The following is a 21,712-nucleotide window of genomic DNA, read 5'->3' on the forward strand; positions in this document are numbered from 1 at the left end:
ATTACAACTAGATTCATCCAATGTCCTTGCATACATTGAGCCCTGCTTCTACTCTCAAGGCTGCCAGCACATTAGCTTTCTTTCCATCTTTTGAATATACCAAGCTCATTTCTGCCTCAGGGCCTTTATATCTGCTACTCCTGCCTTCTCTGTTCTTCTAGATTTGGCTTCTGCCCCCTATTGAGGTCTCAACTTAAATGTCACCTCCTCATAGTATTTATCACTACCTGCAACGATCCTATTTCAAAGCCTGAAATGCTCTATGAGCCTCATTAAGAGTCTTCACAGTCTCACCAACCTCTCATGGCCCCAATCTGAACAAGTCACTCCTTTGCTTCACTGCCCTCAGAATAAAGTACAAACTAACTTGGCTGTAACTGACTTTGCTGATCTCATCTCTCACTTTCTCTCTTTTAAAGTTTTTTTTTTTTTTTTTTTTTTTTTTAGTAATCCCTACACCCATCGTGGAGCTTGAACTCACAACCCTTAGAGCAAGAGCTACACACTCTTCCAACTGAGCCAGCCAAGCGCCTCCACTAGTCTCGTCTCTTGTTGTTCCTCTTTTTCAGCTCAACTGAAAAATTTCCAGTCCCCCAATTGCCTGGTAGTCTTTCTCACTTCCAGGTCTCCCCAGAGGCTGTTCCTTCCATGACTGGTTAAATTCTTAGGACCCTTTTTTCCCCTCCTGTGATAAGGCAGTTTATAATAGAGTGATTGAGCACAAAGATTGTATTTCTGGGTTTGATTCTCAGGTCCATTATTTACTGTGTGCCTCAGGGCAATGCCCCAGGGCAGGTAACTTCTCTCTTCTTCAGTTTCCTCATCTATAAAATGGGGATAATCATAGTACCCTCATAGGGTTGTTGTGATGATTGAAAGAATTCACATGTATAAAGGACTTGGAACAGTGCTTGGCACATAGTAAATGTTATTCAAGTATTTGATGTTTTTATTATATGTCCCCTACTAGACTCTAAGCTCTAGGAGGACAAAGATTCCAGCAGGACACTGACTGTGGTGATAGAGTTAGGAAAGTCCAGTTCCCAGAAGATTCAGGGTCAGCTTTGGCCTTCTTTTTAGTATTCCATTCATCAGAACATAGTGTCAATATCAATTCTTCCTCTTTTCTGGCTCTGCAATTCCCCCATGGTGCCAAATGTGCTCATTCCAAAGGGTAATATTTTTGCAAGTAATGACAACTATTCTAAGTTAGGAGCTAGCCTCTGGAATTAGTCCTGGGCCCCACCACCCTACTCTTGTCACCAGTTACATTTTACTGTATGTATGTCGAGAGATGGGAGGCAGTTCATACACGAGGCATGCACTTTTGTGTAGATCTGCTTTTCTAGGGACGGATTATGCTAATCTATATACTTTTCCCACAGCAACATATAGGTATGTACGTAAAAGTTACATGCATCTGATGAGAAAAAAATCCTCAAACTCCTAGGTGCTAGAGCGAGTAACCTCATTTCTTAGTGACTTGAGCATTCCATTATATGCATTTTAAATTAGTAATCTGTAATTAGAAATATTAGTGACACTCCAGTTTCAGCATCCTCAAACTTTACTCTAGGGCCTATTCTTGCTTCTTTCCAAAGAAGGAAAAAATTTCCTTAGTCTTAGATTAGGACTTTAAATATTCATATCAGATCCTGGGATCAGGAGTAGCTTTTCTTTCTCCAGAAGTACAGAGAATTTAACACCTTTCACAGAAAGAATGGAACTGCTTTCCTCCTCCTCCCCCCTTCTCTTCCTCGAATTTTTTTTTTTTTTTTTCCTGACATTATATCTTGGTCCCTATCTCTGCAAACTCTGGGCTATAGAGGTAAGACTGGGCTAGAGGTGGGATGAGGGTCATGGTGATAAGGAGAGAGTTTAGTTCTGTATCTCCTCTTCCCTTCTACTGCAGTGCATTGCCCTCAGCTGTCAAATCTGTATTGCTGAATTTCCAAGACTCAACTGAGCCTAGTATATTTTTTTTCTTTTTAGGTTTGCTTATTTATTTTGAGAGAGAGAGAGAGAGCGAGAGCAGCAGAGGGCCAGAGAGAGAATCCCAAGCAAGCTGTCAGCAAGGAGCCCGCGCTGGGCTCAAACTCACAAATAGTGAGAGCATGACCAGAGCTGAGATCAAGAGTCCAACGCTTAAGGACTGAGCCACCCAGACGCCCCTAGCCTAGTTTCTTGTTCCACTATGCCAAGGCAGCACAGTGGTCTAGGGGCTGATGGTTGGGTCTCCATGGGCTAAAGGTCTAGTTTTTTTTACCAGTTTGCAAAAGGGCCAGGCTCTGTAGTGAGAGCTGTAAAGTAAGAAACTATAGGCCTGCAAGTTCCTCGATGGCACATATGAGATGCCCAGAACATTTCTGTCCAATAAACAGTATGCCCTTGATAAACAGACTGAACTTTGCAGTGTCCCAAAGAAGTTTAAGTGCCGCCTTGACAAGATCCCCAGGGGCTTCTGAGCACCTCCTGGCCAGTAGTGTATTCTGGGATGTCAAAATTACCTCTTACACAATTACCTCCAATGTATTCTAGATGTGATCGTCTTTTTGAAAGAGATCCAAGTTCATTACCAGTCACCTCAGAGCACCTGCATTCGGGCCTTTAAGTGCAGGTAGGATCCAGAATCCTGGAAGTGTCATTAAGTCTATGATCGAGGTCCAAGCGTTTAGTAACCCTAGGCAAGGTAACCCAGAGGCCTTGGACCTAAGGGCGGCCATCGAAGCCTGAAAACCTAATCAGTCCTCGAGGCCAGCGGCCATGTCCACCTGAGACTCAGGGGTGCAGAGCATCAGGCACTGAAGAAGACGCCTCGGCTCCGGCTACGCATGCGCGGGCGTCCATAGAGGGCCCCGGCAATCCAGGCTGCGCATGCGCAAGAGCGGCTCCCGGCTAGTCCCGACGGCGGCGGCGGCTACTGAGGGGCCGGGGCGTGGAGTAGCGGTGGCGGCGGCGGGCAGCAACGGAGCAGCCATGAGGGCCGGGCCCAGTCACCGACAGTGAGTGATGGTGGAAGAGGGGTGGGCGGCCGGAGAGAAGAAGGGTGGCTTGGTGGAGGGATACCTCGACTTGGTGGGGGGGGGGGGGGGGGTGGGCTCTGCCTGTCGGAGGCGAAGGGGCGTGGGGGAGGGACAGTTTGAGGTGATGATGGGAGAATTTGGGGCATAGGTGGCCGGATCGCCGGCGCCAGGGCTGGACCGCTTGGCGGAGGGAAGGAGGTGAGTGCGGCAGAGTGAAGGAGCCCACGGCAGGGGCAGTGTCCCGCGCTTCCCCGTTTGTCATCGTCCCTTCCCCCAGGAGCTTTCGGTCGCCTCTCCCTTTCCGCTTCTTTCAGAGAATGGTCGCGGGGGGAGGGTGGTGGAGGATGAAAGCCTTGCTGGAGCTGAAGAAGCTAACTCTGATCCAGGCAGGGAAGGCCGGTCGCCTAGAGTCATGGGCTTTTCTGGGCGGAGGATGGGAGTCAGGAGCCCTCTGTTTAAAGCTGGGAGGGGTCTAGGGAAGAAAGCTAGGGGCTTAGAGTCTGACAGGTTCGAAACCACGTCCACCATTGATAAAGCTGATAGATAACCTTGGGCAGGTCCTACTTAACCTTTCTGAACCTCTGAAAGATGTAGTGCTTCGGTGGGCTATTGCAAGCATCAATGTACGTGATTGAAATTGTGTATGAAAATTGTAAATTTCATTGGTTGGTACTATTGTCACCAACAATATTACTGGATTTTAGACCTTACCGTTATTAGTAGAGTGATTGATTTCTTTGTCAAGGCGAAGCATATTGTTTGTAAAACCTCAATAGGCACATATGTGCGTTTTACGTAGGCACAGTAGATCATGTGCAAAAATACCAGTTTGTGATGTGACTAATTAGCCATCAGACTTGTGTAGGAAAAATACCATACTCTTGGGCATTTTTACAAATGGTGTGTAGCTCCTTACTCAAAAGGAAGAAATAAGAGAATGGAGGGCCAATCTGTTAAATGCTTCGTGAACATAGCTCACTCAGGTTCCTTGTCTTGTAACACAGTTGGTACTAATGTGCTTTATTATGAGTCGAGAAAACTAGTTGGAGACAAGCTGGGAGGGCTGCACAAAGAGGGGCGTGCAAATACAATTTGCTATTTTTAAATTGTATAAAAGTTTTCTCTTGCTAGGGAGCCTCTGGTTGCCCCAAGGGCCGTGTCTCCGTTTTGGAGGTCAGATAAGCGTATAGCAGCTTTGGAGCTCCACTTTTTGTTACGCTGCCCGTGGAACCTCCAGGGTGGAGTGTCTCTGAGAGAAAGACAGAAGCAGCTGTCCAAGAGGTGGCTGGTTCTTTTCTGAGAGGCTGAAGGAGCACTCCTGAGGCTTTGTTGTTGTTCTTGTTGTTATTTAGGGTAGACAAAGCAGAGGACAGAGTTAAACTGTGTGCTTCTAGAGAGAGAAAATGGCTTTCTAGCCACAGCTTTTGAAAGAGGTGAAACTTCTTTCAAAAGGACAGAATGAGGTGGATGCTTCAGCTTTGCTGGCCCTAAAGATGAAGAGCTTGAAATAGCGAGGCCTTTTGGAAATTAGTGAGTGGTTTGTCTTTCATCTGAGCAAAGGTAGGGAGTGGCTGTACTAGGTCCTTGAAGATTCACAGATAAGAACAGTGAATTATTTTATAGGAATGGGGGAAATGAACCCTAGTTGTCTTTAACTTCTCCATCTGGTAAAACGTGTTTTACCTCTTTTTCTTGGAAATATACAGTGATATATCATTTTTAATTTTTTGCTCTAGTTCCTTGGCTCTCCCAATAACTGCCCATAACCCCAATTGTTCTTTTTTTTTTTAATTTTTTAATGTTTATTTTTTTATTACATTTATGCATTTTTGAGAGACATAGAGAGACAGAGCACAAGTGGGCGAGGGGGCAGAGAGAGAAGGAGACACAAAATCTGAAGCAGGCTCCAGGCTCCGAGCTGTCGGTACGGAGCCCTATATGGGGCTCGAATCCACGGACTGTGAGATCATAACCTGAGCCAAAGTTGGACACTTAACTCACTGAGCCACCCAGGTGCCTCCAATGATTGTTCTTTTTTAGAGGATAGTTTTGAAAGAAAGCGCTTGTTACTGTTGTCATAGGGCATTTACAGAATACAAATTTATTTTGTCTTTGGTCACCAGATGGAACCTGAAGTAGAGGTATAAAAGTAGAGCTGGCTTAGTTGTCCTATTTTATTTTAATAATTGGACATTTATTTTTAATTTTGTAATGTGTTTTTCCCTCTACTGAAAATTTCCATTGGTTCAAATGAGTCCCTAATGCCATTCATGTCATGTTAAAATGATAGAGGCTTGTTCAGTTGTGATGAGAATTTCCTGTCCTCTCTATTCTTTTTCCTATTTGTGGTTATTTTTATGTGGTAGATGACTTACCAAATGGAGAGTCTTCCCTTGGGAGAGACGGCATGGTCAGTGCCTTGATTACCTGTTGTGGGAGCAGTCTATCTAAAGTGGGGATGTAAGGACTACTCATGAATCTCTGACACAGCAAGGGCTAAGAAAAAAAAAAGGAATTAAAGGTTACTAGCTCATTTTTATTATGATAAAATGAATAATTTTTTAAAAAGTATCTTCTGCCTCAGAGGAAAACTTTTTTTTTTTTTTTAAGTTTATTTATTTGTGTGTGTGTGTGGGGGGGGGGGTGGCGGGGGGTGGTGGTGGTGGTGGGGAGAGGGAGTCCCAAGCAGGCAGCACAGAACCAGATGCAGGACTTGAACCCACGAACCTGAGATCATGACCTGAGCCAAAATCAGGAGTCAGACGCCCAACCGACTGAGCCACCCAGGTGCCCTCAGGGAAAACATTTTAAAACAGTCTATTTAAAGACAACATTATGGTGTTAAAAAAATAATAAAAAATAAAACAAAATTATGTGTTTTTACCTTTTTTTCTTTGAATATTTGCTTATGAACAGAACCTTTGTTCCTTTAGAGCCCTTTGGATCTTGCCACCCATTCCTTAACTGAAGTCTTTTGTGATCTTTTCACAGCTGCTAATAATTGAGTACAAAGGTTTTTGTTGTTTATGTTTTTGGTTTTTGTCCTTTGGTTCTTGATAGAGCGCTAAAAACTTTAAAAAAGGGCTATATGGGAAGATGTTGAAAAGTAAAAGAGAAGAGCAGATTTAACTTAGTGAGTTTGTAGGTTGTTCTGATGTTTGGAGGGTAAAGGATTCAAGAATGGATATATGATTCAGAGTAGCCTCCAGAGGCCAGGTTTTGCTTACCCGTGTTTAGCACAGTACATAGTTGGCCTGGAGTAATTGCTTGTTAAATATTTGCTGAATGGAAAAATGATAACAAACAATATAAAACATAATCAGCAGAGATGAGTTCAGATCTTCTGGAACTTTGTGTACCTTTGAATGAGCTTCCCTATGTTTCTTTAGCTCAGTTTCTTCATCTATAATAACTGTACTTCCTGCACAGGTTGTTGTGAGGGTTAAATGTGCTTAATACATGTAAAATGTTTACACTACTACTTAATACTTAGCAAATGCTAAATAAATAACTATCCAACTAGTGTTTGTTGGATGCACCCTCTTTTTGTGCTCAAATCTATGCTGGTCAAAGATGTTTGTCATATAGCCCCGACCCTCTCAGTACACAGTTTGGCCTAGGAAACAGATGTATACAAAGTAATTATTATAGAATGTAATACTTTATTTCATCAGTTCTGTGGTGCTAATGATTGTAAGGCTCACAATTACTTTACATGCAAGGAAGAAAGAAGAAATGTTAAGAAAGACTGGCATGCTATCAGTTGTAAGATATATCCTATTTTCAGAGAAATGTGGAGGGGAAAGTATGTCTTACAATTGATGAAATACATTAAGCGCTCTACTAGAGGGAGGTACAACTTGTGAGAGTTGATGGATGGCTGGGTACAGGTATTCTCAGTAAAGACCCTTTGTATAACATGCATGATACACCCTCATAGATGGACGAGGAAGATAGGGCATTACAAGCAGACAGTAAAGTCTGAAAATGTGAAGGGGAGGGCATTATTGATGTGTACCACCATATCAGGACAAGGAGGAGAAGGAAATGAGCTAAGTATTTGGCAGAGTAACATTGTATAATGCAGCAGAGCAGGACAGGAAGCTTGGAACATTTTCAGAAAAGACATGAGCCTCATTCTTGAATTTCAACTCCTAAAATGTAATAGCAACTCCAAAAAGATGATACTAATATAATAAAGTGGAAAGTGAGAGTAGTGTGAGAAGCAAAGTGGCCAGGGGAAGGGTTGAAGCTTCACAGCTGACCAGAGTGGGGATAAGTGTGAAGTCACTGTGCTCATGGTGAGAGGTGAATGCTTTCTCAGCAGAGAAGTGTTTAGTATCTATTTCTGTCTTTTCACTGCCTATCAAGGTCTTGGTTATGTCCCTATTAGAGCTTTGTAACTTAGAGTGAAAGGAAGTACAACTCAAGTGGAAAAATGCTCAATTTTCTTTATGAAAAATGCATTTATTTTTATTTTATTATTTATTTATTATTTTTTTTTAATGTTTATTTATTTTTGACAGAGAGAGAGAGAGACCGAGCTTGAGTGGGGGAGGGGCAGAGAGAGAGGGAGACACAGAATCCGAAGCAGGCTCCAGGCTCTGAGCTGTCAGCACGGAACCTAATGTGGGGCTCGAACTCACAAACTATGAGATCATGACCTGAGCCGAAGTCGGACGCTCAACTGACTGAGCCACCCAGGCGCCCCTATTATTTATTTATTTTTAAGTATCATTTATTTAATCTCTGCTCCCAACATGGAGCTTGAGCTCATGACCCCGAGGTCAAGAGTCTCATGCTCTTCCAACTGAGTCAGCCAGGTACCCCTAAAAATCCATTTACTACAAGGAGGATAATAAATTACCAGAATTAAGGTTCAGTTATCAAATAATGGCTTAGTATTATAGCACTGGATTGTACTGTTTCATGGGAAAATATAGGTCATTTAAGGAGGGATTTAAAAGACTCAGTTACTAATTTTCTTTTTTTAAAAATTTTTTAAGTTTATTATTATTTTTTTAGCATTTATTTATTTTTGAGAGACACAGCGTGAGCGGGGTTGGGGCAGAGAGAGAGGGAGACACAGAATCTGAAGCAAGCTTCAGGGTCCAAGCTGTCAGCACAGAACCCGACATAGGACTTGAATCCACGAACTGTGAGATCATGACCTGAGCCGAAGTCAGACACTTAACCAGCTGAGCCACCCAGGTGCCCCAAGACTCAGTTACTAATTTTCTGGCAACCAGCCCTGAAGCTAGTGGGAGAAAGTATGAAAAACTAGAAATAGCATAAGCACAAATTTGTCTAGTGTTTTTTCTTTTCATCAGTAAACCAAAGCTAGGTTTGAATCTCTTAAGCTTTTTGGTCTCTGGTCTCATTAGAAAATGAGTTGGTCCTTTCAGCAATCAGTCAGCAGACATTTAAGTGCCTATTGTGTGTTAGGAATTGTGCTAGGCACTGAAATTAAAATATGAATGACATAATCTTTGTAAGGAGTGCACTTTTATTTTTTTAGCTTTTTTAATTTAGAGATAGTGTGTTTCCATGCAAGTTGGGGAGAGGGGGAGGGGCTGAGAGAATTTTTTTTTTTGTTAAGAATTTTTAAGTTTATTTTGAAAGAGTGAAAGATCGGGGGAGGGGCAGAGAGAGAGGGAGGGAGGGAGGAGGGAGGTATGGAGCCCGATGTGGGGCTCAGACTCAGGAACCATGAGATCATGACCTCAGCCGAGGTCAAGAGTCAGACAGCTTAACTGACTGGGCCACCCAGGTGCCCCAGGAAAGAGAGAATCTTAAGCAGGCTGCATGCTTAGTGCGGAGCTGGATGCAGGGCTGGATCCCATGATCCTGGGATCATGACCTGAGCCAGAATCAAGAGTTGGACGCTCAACTGACTGAGCCACCCATGTGCCCCTGAACTTTTTTTTTTTTTTAAAGTTTATTTATGTATTTTGAGAGAGAGAGGGAGGGAGAGAATCCCAAGCAGGCTCCAGGCTGTCAGCACAGAGCCAGATGCAGGGCTTGAACTTACTAACCGTGAGATCATGACCTGAGCTGAAACCGAGTCAGATGCTTAACTGACTGAGCCACCCAGGTGCCTTCTTTTATTTTCTTTTATTTTTATTTATTTTTTTAAGTAGCCTCTATGCTCATCACTCATCATGGGGTTTGAACTCATGATGCCAAGATCGAGTTGCATGCGAGACAGGCACCCCTAAAGAATGCACATTTAAAAAAAAGATTTCATTTAATTTGTTTATGTATTTATTTAAAGTTTATTTTTTTAGTAATCTCTATACCCAACCTGGGGCTCAAACTCACAACCCTGAGATCAAGAGTTGCATGCTTTACCAACTAAACCATCCAGGTGCCCCAAGAGTACACATTTTGTTTTTTTAATATTATTTTTGAGAGAGAGAGAGGGAGAGCATGCGTACACGTGTGTGCACATGGGGGAGGGACAGAGAGAGAAGGAGACATAGAATCCAACACAGGGTCCAGACTCTGAGCCGTCAGCACAGAGCCCGACGGCCTCGAACCCTGAACAGCAAGATGATGACATGAGCCAAAGTGGGTGCTTAACCGACTGAGCTATCCAGGCACCCCAAGAATGAACATTTTAATTGGAGACTAACACAAATAATTATGAATTATTAGTACAGTAAGTGCAATCATAGAGATCTGTACTAAGTGCTATGGGAGCACAGGTTCTGTGTGGTGGGGTGAGGGGAAGGTTGGACAAAGCTTCCTAGGGAAAGAGTCAGTTGGGTTTTAAAGGATGAATATAATTTGGCTATCTCAACAAAAAAAGATTGGAGAGGGTAGTGTTTCAAATACAGAGAACAGCTTGCACAAGGGTAGAGAGTATATGAGTATGGACCTGTGGGCCAGTGGTTTAATGTGGCTAGATCATGGGGCATGAGGAAGAAATGGAAGGAAGTGAGGTGAAAGATGAGTTGGAGCCCAGTTGTTGATGGCCTTGGTGAGGGGTCTGAATTTTACTTTGTAAGATAAAATGCCAGGGAGTCATGGGAGAGTTTTGTTTGTTTGTTTGTTTAAGTCATGGGAGAGTTTTGAGTCAGGTAAGGAACAAGTTCAGATCACTGTTTAAGAAAAGTAACACTGTTGGCAGTATGGAAGTTAGATTTTAAAGTGTGAAATTGGCTACGGCGGGGGGTTGCGGGGGGGACTAGTTGGTTATGAGACATTTGTGTGATGATCATTTGAGAGAGATTGAAGATCTCAATTACAGTGGTAATGGTGGAATTGTAGACAGGTTAACGAGCTTTTTAGGAGAATCACCAGGAGGGTCTTATTGACTTTATGTTGAGGAGTGGGTAAGGGGGAAGGAGTTGTCAAAGATGGATTTGAAATTGCTTGCTTGGGCAAGTGGATGGTGATATTATTAACCAAGGTAGGGAATACAGGGGTGAGAGGGTGTTACATTTGAGGGACAATGATTTTGGTATATTAGATTTGAGGTGTCAGGAAAATCTAGGAGCAAATGTCCAATAAGCTTCTGGGTATTTGGGTCTTGAGTTTAGTAGAAAAGTTTAGAATGGAGATGCAGATCTAGAAATCATTAGGGTATAAGTGATAGTTAAAGTCAGCGTAATTACTCTGTGAGTCAGTTCTAGTTGCTTTATTTGTTGTTTATTCACATCATCTGGAGGGATTGGTTTTATAATAATGTGGCACCAAGTACCTTCTCGATAGTAGTTCATGCAGTGCTAAATCTTTTCCTTATTTCCCATTATTTATTTATTTATTGAAAAAAAACTTTAAGGTTATTTATTTATTTTGAAAGAGAGTGAACCAGCAGGGGAGGGGCAGAGAGGGAGGGGGACAGAGGATCGGAAGCAGGCTCTGTGCTGACAGCAGAGAGCCCGATGTGGGGCTCAAACTCAGGAACCATGAGATCATGACCTGAGCTGAAATTGGATACTTAATCGACTGAGCCACCAGGGTGCCCTATTTTTCCATTTTTTAAAAAAGTTTTTATTTAAGTAATCTCTTTGACCAACACAAGGCTCGAGCTCATGACCACGACGAGATCAAGAATTGCATGTTCTACTGACTGAGCCTGCCAAGCTTCCCAGTGAAATTTTCAATAAAGAATCAGTGTGCATGGGTGCCTGGGTGGCTCAGTCTGTTAAGCATCGACTCTTGATTTCCGCTCAAGTCATGAACGTGAGGTCATGGGTTTGAGCCCCATGTCGGGCTCTGCACTAAGTGTGGAGTGTGCTCGAAATTCTCTCCCTCTCCTTCTGCCCCTGTCCTGCTTGTGTGCATGTGCACTCTCTTTCAAAATAAGTAAACATTTTTTTAAAACATTTATTCATTTTTGAAAGATGGAGAGAGACAGAGCATGAGCAGGGGAGGGGCAGAGAGACAGATGGAGACACAGAATCTGATGCAAGCTCCAGGCTCTGAGCTGTCAGCACAGAACCTGATGCGGGGCTCGAACCCATGGACCGCGCGAGATCATGACCTGAGCTGAAGCCGGGCACTTAACCAATTGAGCCACCCAGGTGCCCCATTACAAACATTTTTTGAAAAAAATGAATTGTGTGCATATTAGCTGTACATCTTTGTTTTCCCCTATTCTCAATGGTTTACCAGACTTAGGAAATCTGCCTTTTTAAATTTTTTAAATTATTTTTTTAGTTGTTTTTTTTTTTTTTAAATAGTCTCTATGCTGAACATGGAGCTTGACCTCTTGACCCTGAGACCGAGAGTTGCATGCTCTACTGACTGAGCCAGCCAAGAACCCTGCAACTGCCTTGTCTAACATCAGTTCTATTATAAAGATGGAGGAAAAAAGAATCTATTTCCACTGAATGCCTCTGAAGCCTGAATGGTTATTATGAATTAGAACCTCAGCAGATTTGTTTTGAGGACCACAGGACAATTTTGAACCAGTACCTGGTTAGTTCATAGTTGGGATTAGGAATTCAAGCTAACTGTCTAGTTTTCTGCTACTCCGTAGCTTTTTCACCAGTTATATAAGAACTGAAAACAATGAAATAAATATACCTGATGGTAAGTGAAAAATACACATGCTGTTGTTTTCTGGAAGGACAGTTTGGTATGATTTAGGTGCTTTTTTTATAGTTCATGATTTTGAAATAAAAGCAGAGACATGTTTTATGAAAGGAAGGAATATGCAGAGTATCTGTAGTTGTTGGTTGACTTTAGCTAAACATTTTTAATATTGACATTAAACAGGATGTCTGGCTTTGACAAGAAAATCAAATACTGAGAATCACAGACATCCCTAGGGTCTCACCTTGATTCAAGGCTTAACTCCCCATACTTCTCATTTTCTCCCTTACCTTAGGGATTTTATGTTAAAGAGAAGATTAATTCTGTAGATAGGCTTTCTTTTTACTTTTTTATTATGAAAATTTCAAATATATGCGAGAGTAGACATCAGTATAATGAACCCCTATCACTCCGCTACAGTAATTTTGAACTTGTGCCAATCTTGTGTTATGTTTCCCCATCTACTAACCCACCTAAGGTATTTTTAAAGAAATCTCAGATTCATAAGTTAATAAATATTTCCATATATATCTCTAAAAGATAACTAAAAGAAAAATCCCACAAAATTAACAAGCATTTCTTGAAAAAAATTTTTAGTTATATATATATTTATTTGGATGGGGCTAAAGATTTTAAAGATTTTAGGGGTACCTGGGTATCTCAGTTGGTTGGGCATCTGACTTCGGCTCAGGTCATGATCTCATGGCTCCTGGATTCAAGCCCCCTTTGTGCTGACATCTCAGAGCCTGGAGCCTTCTTCAGATTCTGTGTCTCCCTCTCTCTTTACCCCTCTCCTGCTCACAGTGTCTGTCTCTCTCTCAAAAATACATTGAAAAAACATTGAAAAAAAACAAAACATTGAAAAAAAGGTGGGGGTGCCTTGGTGGCTCAATTGGTTGAGCGTCCAACTTTGGCTCAAGTTGTGATCTCATTCATAGTTTGTGGGTTCAAGCCCTGCATCTGGTTCTGTACTGACAGCTCAGAGCCTGAACCCTGCTTTGGATTCTGTGTCTCCCTCTCTGTCTGCCCCTCCCCCACTCATGCTTTGTCTCTCAGAAGTAAATAAATGTTAAAAAAAACAAGAAAGAAAAAGAAAAGCAAAGGGACCAACATAACCAAAATTATTTTGAAAAAGGACAACAAAGTTGGAAGACTCCCACTACCTGATTTCAAGACTTACTGAAGAGCTATGGTAATCAAGACAGTGTGGTATTGGCGAAAGGATAGTTTGACAGATCAATGAACAGAATAGAAAGTCCAGAAATAGACCCACAGTATTAAATAAAGCCATTTGATTTTTGATAGAGGTACAAAGGCAAGTCAAAGGAGAAAAGATAGTCTTCTCAACGAGTTGTTGAAACAACTGGATATCTAAAGTAAAAGAAAGAAAAAATGTGCCTCAAACTATGCTTCATACCATTTGTAAAAATTAACTCAAAATCGATCATAGACCTAAATATAAAATGGAAAACTATAAAATACTTGGAATATTTTATACAGGAGAAAATCTTTGTTACCTTGAATTAGGTAAAGAGTTTTTAGATACAACACCAAAAACAAGATCCAAAAAAATTTTTCTTGATGAATTGGGCTTCATCAAAATTGAAAACTTTTACTCTGCAAAAGATACTTAAGTGAATGAAGAGAAGACACAGACGGGGCACCTGGCTCAGTTGGTAGAGATGTGACTCTTGATCCCAGGGTTGTGAGTTTGAGCCCCATGTTGGGCATGGAGTCAACTTAAAAAAGACAAGACACAGAGTGGGAGAAAATATTTGCAAATTGTGTATCAGACATACATAAACCTGTATCTAGAATGTATAAAGAGTTCAGAACTCATCAAGAAGCAAACAGCACCACAAAAAAATGAGTGAAAGATTTGAGTGACTTCACTGGAGCAGATAGATTGATGGCAAGTAAGTGTGTGAAAATCTCAACATCTCAGTCATTAGAGAAATGCAAATTAAAAATAATGAGATATGCCATTAGAATGGCTAAAAAAACAACAAAAGAAAACTGATTAGATTATGGGCTGGCAGGGACGTGGAACAACTAGAACTTAAGGAAACACTGTGGTAGTTTCTTACTAAGTAAAACAAACATTTAACATGTGACCCAAGTATTTACCCAGTGGAGTGACAACCTAGGACATAAAAACCTGTATGTGAATATTTATAGCAGATTTATTTATTTATTTATTTATTTATTTGTAAATGTATCTTTTTTTAAATATGCGTATTTTATTTTATTTTTTTAATTTTTTTTTAACATTTTTTATTTATTTTTGAGACAGGGAGAGACAGAGCATGAACAGGGCAGGGTCAGAGAGAGGGAGACACAGAATCCGAAATAGGCTCCAGGCTCTGAGCTATCAGCACAGAGCCCGACGCGGGGTTCGAACTCATGGACCGCGAGATCATGACCTGAGCCAAACTCAGCTGCTTAACTGACTGAGCCACCCAGGTGGCCCTATAAATGTATCTTTTAAAAAATATTTATTTTTGAGAGGGGGGAGAGAGAGACAGAATCTGAAGCAGGTTCCAGGCTTGGAGCTGTCAGCATAGATCCTGATATGGGGCTCGAACCCATGAACTGTGGAGATATGACCCGAGCCAAAGTCGGATGCTCAACCCACTGAACCTCCCAGGTGCTCCCATATTTATAGCAGCTTTTTATTTGTACTCAACTGAAAACTAGAAACAACCTGAATGTCCTTCATCTTTGGTATGGATTAACCAACTGTAATATATTCATATAGTGGAATACTACTCAGCAATAGAAAGGAACTATTTATATATGTAATAACATAAATGAATCTCATATGCATTATGGTAAGTGAAAGAAGCTAAACTGAAAAGGCTACTCACTATTTGATTGAATTTATATGATAGTCTAGAAAACTTAAAACTATAGGGACAGTGGAGAGCAGATTGATGATTGTCTTGCTCTAGGGGTAGGGGAATGTTTTACTACAAAGCAGTAGAATGAGGAAATTTCTGGAGGGTAATGGAACTATTTATTCTGTACCTTGATTGTGGTTACACGTCTGTATGTTTATGAGGACTTTTAGAACTGAGCACTAAAAAATAAATTTTACTGTGTAAAAATAAAAGAACAGTCTGAGGGCCCCTGGGTGGCTTAGTGGGTTGAGGGTCTGACTCTTGATCTCAGTTCAAGCCCCGCATTGGACTCCATGCTTGGTGTGAAGCCTACCTTAAAAAAAAAAAAAAAGTCTGGGGGTGGAAGAGGGAGACTTTAAAGAAGAATTCCAAAAATGTAATTTCCTAAATATATTTGAATTTTAACTTAATTTTCTTTCTTTTTTGAATATATTTTAAGTAACATAAAAGGTACACAGTATGGGAATGTCTGGCCGGCTCAGTCAGTAGTGCATGGGACTTTTGGGGTTGTTGGGTGTAGAGTTTACTTTAAAAAAAAAAAAAAAAAAGATACATGGTGAAAAGTGTCTGAGTGACAATTTAAGATCCTTTAGAATTTATTTTAATTTGTAATGCAGTTGTGTACTCTAATTCTTTTTTTTTTTTTAATTTTTTTTAAACGTTTTTTATTTATTTTTGAGACAGAGACAGAGCATGAACGGGGGAGGGTCAGAGAGAGGGAGACACAGAATCCGAAACAGGCTCCAGGCTCTGAGCTGTCAGCACAGAGCCTGACGCGGGGCTCGAACTCACGGACCGCGAGATCATGACCTGAGCTGAAGTCGGCCGCTCAACTGACTGAGCCACCCAGGCGCCCCTCTAATTCTTTTTTTTAATTTGTTTAATTTTAATTTACATCCAAGTTGGTTAGTATACAGTACACAAAAATGTTTTGAGTAGATTCCAGTGATTCATCCCCTACGTATAATACCCAGTGCTCATCCCAACAAGTATCTTCCTTAATGCCCCTTATCCATTTAGTCCATCCCCACACCCCCTCCAGCAACCCTCAGTTTGTTCTCTGTATTTAAGAGTCTCTTATGTTTTGTCCCCCTCCCTGTTTTTATATTCTTTTTGCTTTCCTTCCCATATGGTCATCTGTTTTGTCTCTTATGTTTTGTCCCCCTCCCTGTTTTTATATTCTTTTTGCTTTCCTTCCCATATGGTCATCTGTTTTGTATCTTAAATTCCTCATATGACTGAAGTCATATATTTGTCTTTTTTTTTTTTTTTAATGTTTATTTATTTTTGAGACAGAGAGAGATAGAGCATGAACAGGGAAGGGTCAGAGAGAGAGGGAGACAGAATCTGAAACAGGCTGCAGAGCTGCAGGCTCTGAGCTGTCAGCACAGAGCCTGATGTGGGGCTCGAACTCACAGACCATGAGATCATGACCTGAGCCAAAGTCGGACGCTTAACCGACTGAGCCACCCAGGCGTGCCCCTGTTTGTCTTTCTCTGACTGACTGACTTCGCTTAGCATAATACCCTCTAGTTCCATCCACATTGTTGCAATGTGTACTCTAATTCTTAAGACTTCAAGAATATTTTGCTGTTTATTTTCTACTTTAAGTTTGCTTATTCTCAAGCATAATGCTACTAGCTTTCCTTCCCTACTCTCTTTCTATCCTAGGACACTGCTGTGTTATCAGTATGTTTTCCACTTCAGTGCATGAAAAAGTATAGGGAGAGATTTATGAAGTTAATGGGGGTATATATGAATATTATCCAAAGTCTAGCCAAGCTATTCTCCCAGGGATTACTTAATGAACTGAATGAAGCTTGGACACTCGGAATATTGTGGCAGGACACACCCTTCAAATTCTTAGAAGTATTACAACTTCCAGGTTAGTGTGGATTTTTAGATTTTGTAAGACACAGAAAAACTTGGCTGTGATTTTTGGTCAGCTGGACCAGGTCCAATATTGATTAACAGCGTTCCTCCTCTGCTTGCATCCTTCCTCTTCCCTCTGCTATTGCTTTCTTGTGAGAGGCAATTTGAACTATTTGCTAGTGTTTCTGGATCGTCTCTGCTCTTTCTTTCCACAACTACTCTGATTTTCCATCAGATCTCAAATTTCCAAGTAAGAACTTTTATTTAGATAAAGTAAGATCAGGGGCGCCTGGGTGGCTCAGTCAGTTAAGCGTCAGCTCAGGTCATGATCTCATTCATGGTTCGTGAGTTTGAGCCCTGTGTTGGGCTCTGCTGACAGCTCAGAGCCTGGAGCCTGCTTCAGATTCTGTGTCTCCCTCTCTCTCTACCCCTAACCCATTCGTACTCTGTCTCTCTCAAAAATAAATAAACTTAAAAAAATGTTTTTAGATAAAGTAAGATCATTGTTCTTAGTAGGGGGTTGTGTGGGTGACTGGTTAGGCTCCCGTGTCTCACTGGAATATTTATTTGCCTGCTCTTTGTAAATTGTTAACCCAGCTGATCTCTAGTCCTTCAATGTTATTCTCTCCCCCACCTTTCTCTCAAAGGCTATCAAGTGGAAGTTATCTTCATTTTTTTCCACACCTGCAGACTTTACTGTATTCATCTGTTGGCCTTTCCTTTCTTCTCCATATTGTTAATCCCTCTGCGACCTTGTTATATCACTGTTTTTATGTTCGTATTTATTTCTTTTCCCCAATTCTTTGTCCCCACCCTACCCCCAGTTACTGCTCAGTTTCTCTACTATTCCTAAAAGTAGTCTTTCTCCTGCTCTCTTTACTTTCTCATAGCCTATTTATTCCTCAAGCATGTAATTTGATTTTGTCCCCAACACTCCACTGAAATTGCTCAGTGACCTAATTGTGAAACCCAGATGATGCTTTTCAGTCCTTGATTTATTTTGCCTTCTGCTTTTATTAATTTTTTTTTAATTTTTAATTTTTTAATTAAAAATTTTTAAATGTTTATTTATTTTTGAAGGAGAGGGAGAGAGAGAATGACTGAGGGAGGGGCAGAGAGAGAGGGAGACAAGAATCTGAAGCAGGCCCCAGGCTCTGAGCTGTCAGCATAGAGCCCAGTGTGGGGCTCGAACCCACAAACTGTGAGATCATGACCTGAGCCAAAATCAAGAGTCGGATGCTTAACCGCTTGGGTGCCACCCAGGCACCCCTAATTTTTCAGTTTTTGCTTCTCTGCTTCTTTAAACTGTCCATGCTTGGTTTTTCTTTTCTATTTCTTTTTAGTCTCCCTTTCTTCTATCTAGTCCTTAAGTGTTAATGTTGCTGACAATTCTGTTCTTAGCCACCCTCTTCTTGTTTTATTTTTCACAGGTAATGTAATTCATATCTCTATATTTAACTCAAATCTCTGTCTCCTGGGATCCAGACCTATATTTCCAGAATCCACCTGGACATCTTATGGGCATCTTGGAATTCATTATTTTTGCCACAAAATCTAAACCTTCTAGATTCCCTGACAGGTTGAATGCTATTAATAGCCATACAGTTGCTAAATCAAAAATATTGGATTTGACCTTGCTCCTTTCTTCTCCCTTACCACTCATATCTGCCTGATCCCTAGATTTGATTTTAGCGTTGAAGATCTCCTAAATCTGCCTCTTTCTTTCCAACCATATTGCCAAAGTCATAGATTAGACCATTTTTATTTCTCTCTCTCTTTTTTTAATTTTGTTGATGTTTTATTTATTTTTGAGAGAGCGAGAGACAGAGTGTGAGCAGGGGAGGGGCAGAGAGAGGGAGACAGAGAATCCCAAGTAGGCTCCGCACTTTCAGAGCAGAGCCCAATGTGGGACTCCGACTCATGAAACTGTGAGATCATGGCCTGAGATGAAACCAAGAGTTGGAAGCTCAACCGACTGAGACACCCAGGTGCCCTGACCATTTTTATTTCTTACTTGGTCAGTTGCAATAACCTCCTAACTGGTCTTCATGCCTCAAGTCTTACTACCCCTTCGGTTGATCCACCACATTGGTACAAGAGCAATCTTCCTAAATTGGAAGACTACTTATGCTCTTTCCCTTTAGGATTCTTTATCATTCACAGCACACTTAACACATAGATGATTGGTTCCATCTTCCTTCCTCCTTTCCTCATTACATTTTTGCTCAAGCTATTTTCTTTTCTTCCATGGACGTTTCTTCCAAAACAAGCAAACATAACCAATAATGTGGTGAATCTCCTAATTAATCTTTAGGATTTAGCTCATAGCTCATTTCTTCTGTGAGGTCTTCCTAGTTCTCAAGGCAGAATTAACCACTCCTGCTGCTGGGCTACTGTAACATTTTATTATACTGCTAGCATTACATTTATTATTTAAGTGTTGTTTTGTTTCTTCAACTGGATTGTGAGCTCTTTGTGGGTAAGGGTAACTAAGCCTGCCAAATTTTTTGAGTTTCTAGTATGTGTAGAGCACTAGTAATACACTGCTAATCAAGATGGACAGTCTGTCCTCTTATGGAGCTTGTATTCTAGGGAGGGTAAACAGACAACAGACAACTTTTTAAAACCCAGTTATGATAAATACGATGCAGAGAATTAAAATAGACTGATGTGTTAGAGAGTGAATGGGCAGCTACTTTAGGTTAGAATAGGGAATACCTTTCAGAGTATGGCAGTTAAGATCTAGGAGAATTCAGAGATTACCAGATCAAACATTCCAGTGTAGAACTAAAGAGGAATGAACTTCATATCTTGGAAGAACAGAAATAAGGCTAATGTGACTTGAATGTGGTGAGAGGGAGAGTGGTGCCAGAAGAAGGCAGAGACCAGATGACACTGAGGTTTGAAAGCTAGGGTAATGTGTTTCCTTCAGAGGTTTTTAAGCGGGCATATGATGTGAATTGATTTGTAATTAGAATGTTCTGCTTTCTGTGTGGAAATGGATTCATTGTAGGGAGATCGTGAGTAGAGGCAAGGAGACTAGTAACAAGGCTTGCACTAATTTAGATGAGAATTGGTGGTGACTTGGATTGGAGTGATGGTAGAAGAGCTGTAGAGAAGTAGATTTGGAATTTCTTTTGGAAATGAAGTCATCGGGACTTGCTCAGGGATTGGCAGCAGCCAGGGGGAGTGAGGCAAAGAGGAATCATGCCTAACTTATGCATTATTGGCTGTGGAAACTAGGTAGGTGATAATATTTATTGAGATGGGTAAGATTCTGGTGGAAGGATTTTGCTTTGGTCATATCAAGTTTGAGGTGCTTGTTAGATAGCCAACTGGAGCTATAAGATAGAAAAGCCTGGAATTCCTGGGAGAAATCTGGGCTGGCATTGAAGACTTGAAATCAACATGTAGGTAGAGTTTGAAGTCATGAAATTCAATCAGGAGGTCACCTAGGAATGGATTGTGGCTAGAAAAGAGGTATGAAGGAGAAGGAGCAGCCAGTGAGGTAGGAGGAAAACCAGTGATGCTATGGAAGCCAAGTAAAAAATATGTTTCAAGGATGGAGTGGACCACTGTATTGATTATTGTCTCAGAAAAGAACAGAGAAGTACGCGTGGGGTTTGGCAACCTAGTGGTTATTGGTGACCTTGACTAGAACCACTCATTGGAGTGATGGAGATAGAAGTCTGATTGTAGTGGATTAAGAAGAAAAATAAGATGAAGAAGCATTTGATCCTTTTTTTGTTTTCGTATGATGACATAGAGGTTTTGGGAACCAATTTCTGGAAACTCCTTGTGTCATTGTTATTAAATCCTTACTTATTTATATTCAAATGTGGTTGTGTATTTTTGGTGAAGTGTTATAACAATAATTTAATGTTTTTGTACCCTCATTTTAGGTGGGTTTCTGTGTTCTAAGAACCTACTAAAACTAGGACTATGAGCAATACAGATACACTGGTTGAGTGAATGATACTGTTTATAAGAATTAGCTTCCTGGTTTTGGAAAAGCAGACTGGCTTGACCTTGGCCTTATAATACATCAGTTTTTTCAGCTCTCAAATGAGGATAACAGGACCAGTTTAGCTCACGGGTGGTTGTGAGGCATGACTACTAATGAAAATATTGTAAAACACTTCTGCAAGTTAAAGTGTGATATAGATGCTAAATAATAGTTCTTTATTGGGATGTTGTGAAAATTAGCAACATGCTGTCTGTTAGAGGCCATAAGTTCCTTTTGAGAAAGGTGATATATTTTTATAAATACTATTTGAAGAAAAAATAGTTCCAGATTTGGGAAAAGATACTGCTACCCTAATTCTGGAGTGTAACAATTATGGAACCATAATGAAACAAATTTTAGTTAGAGAATATTTCCAAAAAATTTATTATATCACTTCAGAGGATTTGTATCACAAGATTTTTTTTTACCATTCTTGGCTTTGTGGTTCAAATGAGGGTATGACTGCCAGCCTATGGGATTATTTAAAAAAAAAGTTTTTTTAATGTTTATTTATTTTTGAGAGGTGGGGGAGGGGCAAAGGGAGAAGGAGACACAGAATCTGAAGCAGGCTCCAGGTTCTGAGCTGTCAGCACAGAGGCCAATGCGGAGCTCGAACCCACGAACTGCGAGATCATGACCTGAGCTGAGGTTGGACCCTCAATCGACCCAGCCACCCAGGTGCCCCTAGCCTATGGCAGTTATAATGCTGAATATTTAAAGGACCAGTAGGGGTGATTTATTATCTGTATTTAAAGCATCATAGCCAATTAGTAGAACCACTCACAAAAAAGCACTGAAAATGCACTTTAATTTATTTTAGATGACACCATATAGCCACTTTGATGAAAGCTTAGGTGATGGTTGCA

The 21,712-nt window shown here is 40.9% G+C and overlaps 1 protein-coding gene across 1 annotated transcript in view; it reads left to right on the forward strand.

The window, feature by feature from the left end:
• The first annotated feature begins 2,859 nt into the window (after window positions 1–2,859).
• Window positions 2,860–21,712, forward strand: part of FAM222B (family with sequence similarity 222 member B) — a 75,929-nt gene continuing 57,076 nt past the window's right edge. The window contains exon 1 of the mRNA XM_019423744.2: window positions 2,860–3,002. The gene's annotated coding sequence lies outside the window, so the exon portion shown is untranslated. The remainder of the gene's footprint in view (window positions 3,003–21,712) is intronic.

This window comes from Panthera pardus, unplaced genomic scaffold (genome assembly GCF_024362965.1).
Source record: "Panthera pardus isolate Hobbes unplaced genomic scaffold, ASM2436296v1 HiC_scaffold_3, whole genome shotgun sequence".
Taxonomy (NCBI): Eukaryota; Metazoa; Chordata; class Mammalia; order Carnivora; family Felidae; genus Panthera; species Panthera pardus.